Source organism: Mirounga leonina, unplaced genomic scaffold (assembly GCF_011800145.1).
Source record: "Mirounga leonina isolate KUSES-001 unplaced genomic scaffold, KU_Mleo_1.0 Mir_166, whole genome shotgun sequence".
Taxonomy (NCBI): Eukaryota; Metazoa; Chordata; class Mammalia; order Carnivora; family Phocidae; genus Mirounga; species Mirounga leonina.
This window is the reverse complement of record NW_023270418.1, coordinates 8,230,570-8,241,652: the sequence shown is the minus strand read 5'-3', so window position 1 is coordinate 8,241,652 and position 11,083 is coordinate 8,230,570. Positions and strand designations below refer to the sequence as shown.

General features: G+C 38.7%; 1 protein-coding gene across 1 annotated transcript in view; it reads right to left on the bottom strand.

The window, feature by feature from the left end:
- Positions 1-10,027: 10,027 nt before the first annotated feature.
- The window catches only part of METTL15 (methyltransferase like 15), a 241,580-nt gene continuing 240,524 nt past the window's right edge, over positions 10,028-11,083 (bottom strand). Inside the window, exon 8 of the transcript XR_004680688.1 lies at positions 10,028-10,054. The gene's annotated coding sequence lies outside the window, so the exon portion shown is untranslated. The remainder of the gene's footprint in view (positions 10,055-11,083) is intronic.

Below are 11,083 nucleotides of genomic sequence, written 5' to 3'. Positions count from 1 at the left end.
CATCTCCCCCTCTGATTCCCCCCCTTCATTTTTCCCTTCCTGCTATCTTCTTCTTCTTTTTTTTTTTTTTTTTTTAACATATAATGTATTATTTGTTTCAGAGGTACAGGTCTGTGATTCAACAGTCTTACACAATTCACAGCACTCAACATAGCACATACCCCCTCCAATGTCTATCACCCAGCCACCCCATCTCTCCCACCCCCACCACTCCAGCAAACCTCAGTTTGTTTCCTGAGATTAAGAATGCCTCATATCAGTGAGATCATATGATACATTTCTTTCTCTGATTGACTTATTTCACACAGCATAATACCCTCTAATTCCATCCATGCCGTTGCAAATGGCAAGATTTCATTCCTTAAGATGGCTGCATAATATTCCATTGTATATATATATACCACATCTTCTTTATCCATTCATCTCTTGATGGACATGTTGGCTCTTTCCATAGTTTGGCTATTGTGGACATTGCTGCTATAAACATCGGGGTGCATGTACCCCTTCCGATCCCTACATTTGTATCTTTGGGGTAAATACCCAGTAGTGCAATTGCTGGGTTGTGGTGTAGCTCTATTTTCAACTTTTTGAGGACCCTCCATACTGTTTTACAGAGTGGCTGCACCAGCTTGCATTCGCACCAACAGTGTAGAAGTGTTCCCCTTTCTCCGCATCCCTGTCAACATCTGTCATTTCCTGACTTGTTAATTTTAGCCATTCTACTAGTGTGAGGTGGTATCTCATTGAGGTTTTGATTTGGATTTCCTTGATGCCGAGCGATGTGGAGCACTTTTTCATGTGTCTGTTGGCCCTCTGCATGTCTTCTCTGGAAAAATGTCTGTTCATGTCTTTTGCCCATTTCTTGATTGGATCATTTGTTCTTTGGGTGTTGAGTTTGATAAGTTCTTTATAGATTTTGGATACTAGCCCTTTATCTGATATGTCATTTGCAAATATCTTCTCCCATTCTGTCAGTTGTCTTTTGGTTTTGTTGACTGTTTCCTTTGCTGTGCAAAAGCTTTTTATCTTGATGAAGTCCCAATAGTTCATTTTTGCCCTTGCTTCCCTTGCCTTTGGCGATGTTTCTAGGAAGAAGTTGCTGCGGCTGAGGTCGAAGAGGTTGCTGCCTGGGTTCTCCTTTAGGATTTTGACGGACTCCTGTCTCACATTGAGGTCTTTCAACCATTTGGAGTCTATTTTTGTGTGTGGTGTAAGGAAATGGTCCAGTTTCATTCTTCTGCATGTGGCTGTCCAATTTTCCCAATACCATTTGTTGAAGAGACTGTCTTTTTTCCGTTGGACATTCTTTCCTGCTTTGTCGAAGATGAGTTGACCTTAGAGTTGAGGGTCCATTTCTGGGCTCTCTATTCTGTTCCATTGATCTATGTGTCTGTTTTTGTGCCAGTACCATGCTGTCTTGATGATGACAGCTTTGTAATAGAGCTTGAAGTCCGGAATTGTGATGCCACCAGTTTTGCTTTTCTTTTTCAACATTCCTCTGGCTATTTGGGGTCTTTTCTGGTTCCATACAAATTTTAGGATTATTGGTTCCATTTCTTTGAAAAAAGTGGATGGTATTTTGATGGGGATTGCATTGAATGTGTAGATTGCTCTAGGTAGCATTGACATCTTCACAATATTTGTTCTTCCAATCCATGAGCATGGAACAATTTTCCATTTCTTTGTGTCTTCCTCAATTTCTTTCATGAGTATTTTATAGTTTTCTGAGGACAGATTCTTTGCCTCTTTGGTTAGATTTATTCCTAGGTATTTTATGGTTTTGGGTGCAGTTGTAAATGGGATCGACTCCTTAATTTCTCTTTCTTCTGTCTTGCTGGTGGTATATAGGAATGCCACTGATTTCTGTGCATTGATTTTATATCCTGTCACTTTCCTGAATTCCTGTATGAGTTCTAGCAGTTTTGGGGTGGAGTCTTTTGGGTTTTCCACATAAAGTATCAAATCATCTGCAAAGAGTGAGAGTTTGACTTCTTCTTTTCCATTTTGGATGCCTTTTATTTCTTCTTGTTGTCTGATTGCTGTGGCTAGGACTTCTAATACTATGTTGAATAGCAGTGGTCATAGTGGACATCCCTGCCGCATTCCTGACCTTAGCGGGAAAGCTCTCCATTTTTTCCCCATTGAGAATGATATTTGCTGTGGGTTTTTCATAGATGGCTTTTATGATATTGGGGTATGTACTCTCTATCCCTATACTTTGAAGAGTTTTGATCAAGAAAGGATGCTGTATTTTGTCAAATGCTTTTTCTGCATCTATTCAGAGGATCATACTGTTCTTGTTCTTTCTTTTATTAATGTATTCTATCACATTGATTGGTTTGTGGATGTTGAACCAACCTTGCAGCCCAGGGATAAATCCCACTTGTTCATAGTGAATAATCCTTTTAATGTACTGTTGGATCCTACTGGCTAGTGTTTTGGTGAGAATTTTTGCATTCATGTTCATCAAGGATATTGGTCTATAATCTCTTTTTGATGGGGTCTTTGTCTGGTTTTGGGATCAAGATAATGCTGGCCTCATAAAATGAGTTTGGAAGTTTTCCTTCCATTTCTATTTTTTGGAACAGTTTCAGAAGAATAGGTATTAATTCTTGTTGAAATGTTTGGTAGAATTCCCCTGGGAAGCCATCTGGCCCTGGGCTTTTGTTTGTTGGGAGATTTTTGATGACTGCTTCAATTTCCTTAGTGGTTATAGGTCTGTTCAGGTTTTCTATTTCTTCCTGGTTCAGTTTTGCTACTTGATACATCTCTAGGAATGCATCCATTTCTTCCAGATTATCTAATTTGCTGGCATAGAGTTGCTCATAATATGTGCTTATAATTGTTTGTATTTCTTTGGTGTTGGTTGTGATCTCTCCTCTTTCATTCATGATTTTATTTATTTGGGTCATTTCTCTTTTCTTTTTGGTAAGTCTGGCCAGGGGTTTATCAATCTTGTTTCTTCTTTCAAAGAACCAGCTCCTAGTTTCGTTGATCTGTTCTACTGTTCTTTTGGTTTCTATTTCATTGATTTCTGCTCTGATCTTTATTATTTCTCTTCTGCTGCTGGGCTTACACTTTATTTGCTGTTCTTTCTCCAGCTCTTTAAGGTGTAGGGTTAGGTTGTGAATTTGAGACCTTTGTTTTTTCTTGAGAAAGGCTTGTATTGTATATACTTTCCTCTTAGGACTGATTTTGCTGCATCCCAAAGATTTTGAACAGTTGTGTTTTCATTTTCATTTGTTTCCATGGATTTTTTTAATTCTTCTTTAATTTCCTGGTTGACCCATTCATTCTTTAGTAGGATGCTCTTTAACCTCCATGTATTTGAGTTCTTTCTGACTTTCCTCTTGTGATTGAGTTCTAGTTTCAAAGCATTGTGGTCTGAAAATATGCAGGGAATGATCCCAATCTTTTGGTATTGGTTGAGACCTGATTTGTGACCTAGGATATGATCTATTCTGGAGAATGTTCTATTGGCACTAGAGAAGAATGTGTATTCTGTTGCTTTGGGATGGAATGTTCTGAATATATCTGTGAATCCATGTGGTCCAGAGTGTCATTTAAAGTCTTTATCTCCTTGTTGATCTTTTGCTTAGATGATCTGTCCGTTTCAGTGAGGGGGCTGTTAAAGTCCCCCACTATTACTGTATTGTTGTCAATGTGTTTCTTTGTGTTTGTTATTAATTAGCTTATATAATTGGCTGCTCCCATGTTATGGGCATAGATATTTACAATTGTTAGATCTTCTTGTTGGATAGACCCTTTAAGTAGGATATAGTGTCCTTCCTCATCTCTTATTACAGTCTTTGGTTTAAAATCTAATTTGTCTGATATAAGGATTGCCACCCCAGCTTTCTTTTGATGTCCATTAGCACGGTAAATGGTTTTCCACTCCCTCACTTTCAATCTGGTGGTGGTTTTGGGTCTAAAATGAGTCTCTTGCTGACAGCATATCAATGGGTCTTGTTTTTTTTTTTTTTTTTTTTTTTTTTTTATCCAGTCTGATAGCCTGTGTCTTTTGATTGGGGCATTTAGCCCACTTACATTCTGGGTAACTATTGAAAGATATGAATTTAGTGCCAATGTATTGCCTGTAAGGTGACTGTTAATGTATATTGTCTGTGTTTCCTTCTGGTCTATGTTGCTTTTAGGCTCTCTCTTTGCTTAGAGGACCCCTTTCAATATTTCTTGTTGGGTTGGTTTTGTGTTTGCAAATTCCTTTAGTTTTTGTTTGTCCTGGAAGCTTTTGATCTCTCCTATTTTCAATGACAGCCTAGCTGGATAGAGTATTCCTGGCTGCATATTTTTCTCATTTAGTGTTCTGAATATATCATGCCAGTCCTTTCTGGCCTGCCAGGTCTGTGTGGATAGGTCTGTTGCCAATCTAATGTTTCTACCATTGTAGGTTACATATCTCTTGTCCCGAGCTGCTTTCAGGATTTTCTCTTTGTCTCTGAGACTCGTAAGTTTTACTATTAGATGTCAGGGTGCTGACCTATTTTTATTGATTTTGAGGGGGGTTCTCTGTGCCTCCTGGATTTTGATGCCTGTTTCCTTTCCCAAATTAGGGAAGTTCTCTTCTATAATTTGCTCCAATATACCTTCTGCCCCTCTCTCTCTTTCTTCTTATTCTGGGATCCCAATTATTCTAATATTGTTTCATCTTATGGTATCACTTATCTTTCGAATTCTGCCATCATGATCCAGTAGTTGTTTACCTCTCTTTTTCTCAGCTTCTTTGTTTTCCATCATTTGGTCTTCTATATCACTAATTCTCTCTTATGCCTCATTTATCCTAGCAGTTAGAGCCTCCATTTTTTAAAAATATTTTTATTTATTCATTTGAGAGAGAGAGAGAGAATGAGAGAGAGAGAGAGAGCATGAGAGGGGGGAGGGTCAGAGGGAGAAGCAGACTCCCCGCTGAGCAGGGAGCCCAATGTGGGACTAAATCCCAGGACTCCGGGATCGTGACCTAAGCCAAAGGCAGACACTTAACTGACTAAGCGACCCAGGCACCCCAGAGCCTCCATTTTTTATTGCACCTCATTAATAGCCTTTTTGATTTTGACTTGGTTAGATTTTAGTTCTTTTATTTCTCCAGAAAGTGTTTCTCTAACATCTTCCATGCTTTTTTTCAAGCCCAGCCTGTATCTTTAAAATCGTCATTCTGAACTCTAGTTCCGACATCTTACTAATGTACGTATTGATTAGGTCCCTGGCAGTCGGTACTACCTCTTGTTCTTTTTGTTGAGGTGATTTTTTCCATCTTGTCATTTTGTCCAGAGGAGAATAGATGAATGAGGGAACAAAATGCTAACAGGGTAACAACATCCCCAGATAAATATACACTAAACAAATCAGAAGAGACCTGAAACTGGGGGAAAAGAAAGGGAAAGAAAGAAAAAAGAAAAAGATAAAGATAAAAACACACACACAAACAAACAAAACAGAATATGATCAAAAGGATCAGGTTGGTGCATAGATCAGTGCCACACACTAGATTTTGGGTCTGTTAGAAGAAAGTGCCTCCCAAAATTTTAAAGAAAGAAAAACTTAAATATGTACAAAAGTAAGGGTAAATATGATGAAGGGATGGATTTGACTGTAAAGATGAAAATTATAAAAGATTTTATAAAAGGAATTGATAAGAAGTTAGTTGAAAAAAGAAAGAAGAGGATTAAAAAAAAAAAAAGGAGAGAATGTGATCAGGCAGGAGACTAAAACAAAGCCATACACTAGAGATTTAGGGTATATTTTGGTCTGTTAGAAGAAACTGTATCCCAAAATTTTAAAGAGAGAACAACTTATATATATATGTATACACCGAAAATAAGGTTAACTACTATGAAGGGATAGAATATGACTCTAAAAATGAAAAATAAAAAAGATTTTTTAATAATAAGGATTGATAAGATGTTGGTTGAAAAAGGGAAAAAGAAAAATTCAAAAAAATTAAAAAGCAAAAGAAAATTAAAAAAATTAACTTTGAAAGACAAAAGAATCATAGGGAAAAAGCCATGATTTATGTGCTTTATTCCCCTAGTGCTGGCGCTCTGCTGTTGTCATTGATCAGTAAACTTGGTCTTGGCTGGCTGTTCTTGCAGATCTTCTGGGGGAGGGTTCTGTTGCCGTGGTTCTCAAGTGTCTTTGCCAGAGGCGGACTTGCCCCACCCTTGCAGGGTCTGGGCTAAGTAATCTGCTTGGGTTTGCTCTCTGGAATTTTTTGTTCCCTGCAAGCTTTCTGTACAGCTTTGGAGGATGAGAGTGAAAATGGCAGCCTCCCAGTCTCTGCCTTGGGGGAGCCAAGAACTCAGGGCCCCACTCCTCAGTGTTCCCCCAGATAAAAGCAGTCAGTCACTCCCATCTCCCCAGTCTCAGGCCGCACTCCGTGCACACTTGGCCTGTAACTGAGCATTTGTATCTCTGGCACAGGACCCGTTTGGAGTCTCTGAATCCAGCAGATCCCTGCAGTACGCTCCTGTACCGCTCCTCCCAGAGGAGGAAGGTGAGTCTCCCCGGATCTGCCGCTTGTTGGGTCCCTGCTGGAGGAGCAGTGGCCCGACTGTGCCGTGGATCATGGTTTATGGCAACCCCGAGCTGAGAGCCCACTCCTCGGCTCCACCCCTGCAGTCAGCTTCCCCATTCCGATACCTGGGAGCTCTGCCACACTCAGGCACCCCCAGTCTTTCTGTGACCCTGAGGGTCCTGAGACCACACTGTCCCAGCGAGGGTTCCATCCCCCACTTAGCCACCAGAGCGACATCCCTCAATGGAGCCGAATTCTAAAAGTTCCGATTTTGTGCTCTGCGGCTCTATCACTTGCCAGAAGCGGCCAACGGAGGCCCTCTCCCCCGCCGTCTATCCTCCCAAATATCGCCTCGGATTCACTTCTCCAGACGTCCTACCTTCCAGAAAGTGATTGCTTTTCTGTTCAGAGAGTTGCTGCTATTCTTTTCTTCGATCTCCTGTTGAGTTCGTAGGTGTTCAGAATGGTTTGATCCCTATGTAGCTGAATTCCTGGGACCAGACGAAATTTAGGTCTCCTACTCCTCCGCCATCTTGCTCTGCCCCTGCAGTCTGAGAATTTTAAACTCTATCTTGACCTCCCAGGTCATTTAGGAGGTAACTTTCTCAATGTGGGAACATAACACATATTTTATTTAACAAGCTGAAGCTGATGTTTAACTTTTAAGTACTTAGACATTTTATGTGGGTATCAATTTGTACTTTTGCCCCAGATCCCACAGATTTTAGTAGCAGGACTACTCAGTTCTCTAGCCTCTGATACATTCTGCAAACTATCTTATGCTCTGTAATAAACCTCCTTCTGCCTAAAGTACCCAGAGTATCTTTTGTTCTCTAAAACCAAGAAATCGGCTGTTACAATTCCTTAGATGTTTAGAAAGGGGTGGTATTTTCCTTTTGTTGTAGATAAATCCACATCAACTCCAAAAATATGGAACTCTTCCAGTATCAATCATGGTGTTGATTTGCTGTGAGTGACTCTTCCTGATCCCAAGGCTCTGTACTGTAGTAGCAAGAGTACTGACGTTGAATGAGAGCCTAGGTTGGAGACCCAGGTCTAACACTTGGTGTGCACTTTGAACAAGCCATTTTTAACCTCCCTAAATCCTGGTTTCTCACCTGAGAATTGAATAAGATAATATGTGTACATATACTTCATTGAATGCAGATGTAGCATTGCCATTTTTAATGCTGAACCTAAAGAGAAGAGTTAATAAGAGCTGACTCCTTAGGTATATTCCCTGCGGTATATTCTCTGATGCTTTTTCTTTTGTTTACTTCAAAAACCTCTGCTGCAATCACTCCCCTCTGGAAAACCAATTCCACCATCTTAACTTATAGCTCCATTAGGAAATATTTCTAGAAAGTCATTCAAATGTTTCCATTTTCCAATTCCATTTTGGTACTTCAAGTTCTAACTCCTTATGCTACAGGAAGTCATTTTCTTTCTTACTTACTGTTTAAACTCTTCAAGCACTTGTCAAGTATTATTATGTCATACTCACCCTACTCAGGGATTTAATCACACACTCCAGGCACTTCAAGACATATTCATTTTCTGGAGTATCCAATGACATGATCTGCAATAGCAGAGATAAGGATTCAAGCATTTATGTTCCTCTTGGGTTTCTTGATTTTCTGAATCTTTTTTTTTTTTTTTAAGATTTTATTTATTTATTTATTTGACAGAGAGAGACACAGCGAGAGAGGGAACACAAGCAGGGGGAGTGGGAGAGGGAGAAGCAGGCTTCCCGCTGAGCAGGGAGCCCAACGCGGGGCTGGATCCCAGGACCATGGACCATGACCTGAGCTGAAGGCAGATGCTTAATGACTGAGCCACCCAGGTGCCCCTTGATTTTCTGAACTTAAGGAACCTTTCAGAGTTAGTCCTAGAGCAACGCAAGTTTCAAACAGCTTTCATAACATGATGTATTTTCTTTTCATTATGTTTTTCAGATTAAGAACCTACTACAACAGTAGCCTATGCTAACAGGAAGATAAGCCTTCTGTTTCTGGCTCAGAAACTTGGAAAGGGAACATTTCAAAAGTCATTTTATTGGCATATTTCAATCAAATGCCTAAAAATCCATGATGAGATGAGCAAGGACTGCATTAGGCAATTTCTATTTTTAAAAGATTTTTCTAGTTTCCAATGGTCTCTACCAGATGGTCCTGTAAAAGTTCCCCCCCAAAAGTAACTGATGGATTAGAATTGCAGAACCATTGCGACATGGCATCAAACTGTTAAAACTACATAGAACCTTTGGGGGAAAAAATGCTTTAAATTTTGGAAACAATTGATACACCTGTAAGTGCTGTGGCTGGGAGCTTGGGCATGTTGGCTCCATTCCTTGTCTTTCTTGAGCTCAGCTCTCTGGTAGAGGGAGAGATGGAGCCCTTCAGTCCGTGTTTCCCAGGATCCCATATCAGCTGTCTTCTGGCTGAGTTTTGACAAAGAAAGACACTGGCCAGAGATTGAGTGGGGTGGGAGAGAGAAGCCAGAGCATTTCTCCTCCTTCCTCCCCATCTAAGGCAGCTTCTCAGTGTTGCTTCTCCTTTATGGCTCCAGCTCCTTGGTTTCATTGCTTGACAAGTTTGTCTTGGTTTGCATCTAATAACTCCTTGGGCAGTAGTACTGCCACATGTTTCATCTTTCTAGCCTATAGATGGTAGTGGTTTCATGTTGTTTAACTCTGTTTAACTCTGTTACCTTATCATCCCCTCTGTTCGTTCTCAGAAATTCCATCACCTATGTGATAAATTCCCTGAATTAAATTCACTCTGTTGAAAAGTCTTAAGGTGGTTTCTGCTTTCTTTCTTACACTCTGATTGATAATATAATGCACTGACTTTTGAAACAATGCACATGACTGTTAGTGCACCAATAGGAACATTAAGGAACTGGGATACAATAAGTCACTTTATAGATTTTTCAGGACACTACATGAAATGAAGCATAAATTGTGGAAAAACTGCCCCAGCAAGAAGACTAAATTAGAGGCATCAGTGAATTTGGGGGACTTGATTGTCCTTTTTCTTTATTTTTTTTTTTTTCTCCAGGTAAAGTAGTATGTAGGTGAGCAGTGAAAGCAACAATAATCACTGACCTATTTACAATTCTGACTTTGGGCCAGTAGGTCTATTATCTGGTATAGTCTGCATTAAGACGTTCACTAGAACATCTCAAGGAAATATCTGAAAATATTACATCTGGCTTATTAACAAAACAAGTGCCAAATATGATATAAACCAAAATCACAAAAACATTTGCCTTCATTTTGATCTCGTTCTTTTACTTATGCAATGAGTATCTATGATGTATCAGTCACTCTTCTACATTCTATAAATATAACCCTGAATAAGGAACAAAAAAATAATCTCTTACCTGTGTGGAGCTTATGGTCTGAAGTGGGTGGAGGTGGTTATTTAGACCAATAGTAACCAACAAGGTGAAAACCCTCATAGGAAAAACAACCAATCCACACTTAGATTTTTTTTCTCTAAGTTATTTCTGTCATGTTAAGTCCTAAAAGGAAAAAGGATATTGTCATCTTACTTTCTAAAATACAGTTGTAAAAAGGTACTGGATTTGAAGTTTGGCAAGTTTTGATTTGAGTTCAAGTTCTTTACTTTTCTGATTATTTAAATTATCATGCTTATGAAACATCACTCATATAGGCTCCCTGAAGTAGTTTTAAAAGTAGAAAAATGTGTTGAGAATAGAGATAGTTAAGTTTGGAAAACTGAGATTTATGAAAAGCTCTCATTTTCATTTTATTTTTAATTTCCAGCAAATGACAATGATGTGTTTATGGATTGTTGTTGGTGTTCTAAATTTGGGGGATTTTAGGTCACTAATTTTCCAGATATATTTTTCTGCCCTATTCAATCTCTCTACTTCTGTGGCTCCAATTACACTTTCTTTACACCAGTTTATAAGTTCCCACGGGTCACTAAGAATATATTCTTTCTTTTTTTTTAAATCTTTTTTCTCTCTGTTCTTCAGAGTAGATAACTTCTATTTTCCTATCTTCAAGTTCACTAGTTTTTTCTTTTTTCCAGTGTCCAGGCAGCTGTTAATACAATCCAATCAATTTTTAAATTTCAGACAGTGTGTTTGTTAGTTCTAGAATTCCATTTGGTTCTCTTTTATAGTTTCCATTTTTCTGAGAAGATTTCCCATTGTACATTTCCTATATACATCTTTCCTTTTAAATTCTTAAATATATTTATAATAGCTAATTTAAAATCAGTGCTGCTAATTCTAACACCTGAGTCATCTGGGATTTGTTTCTTTTGGCTGCTTTATTTCATAATTATTGGTCATATTTATCTATTTCTTCATATATTCAGTAATTTAAAAAATTTTATGCAAGAATTTAAGATAACATTACATTAGACATATACACGTATATGTATATATATGTATATATACGTTTAAGTTAAATCACACTACAGTGAATGTGATTATTCCATCTTCCTTTAAAAGCTACTAAGTTTTGTTCTGGCAGGCAATAAAATTCCTGCTTCTTTTAATTGTCTTATTGTCTCGCAA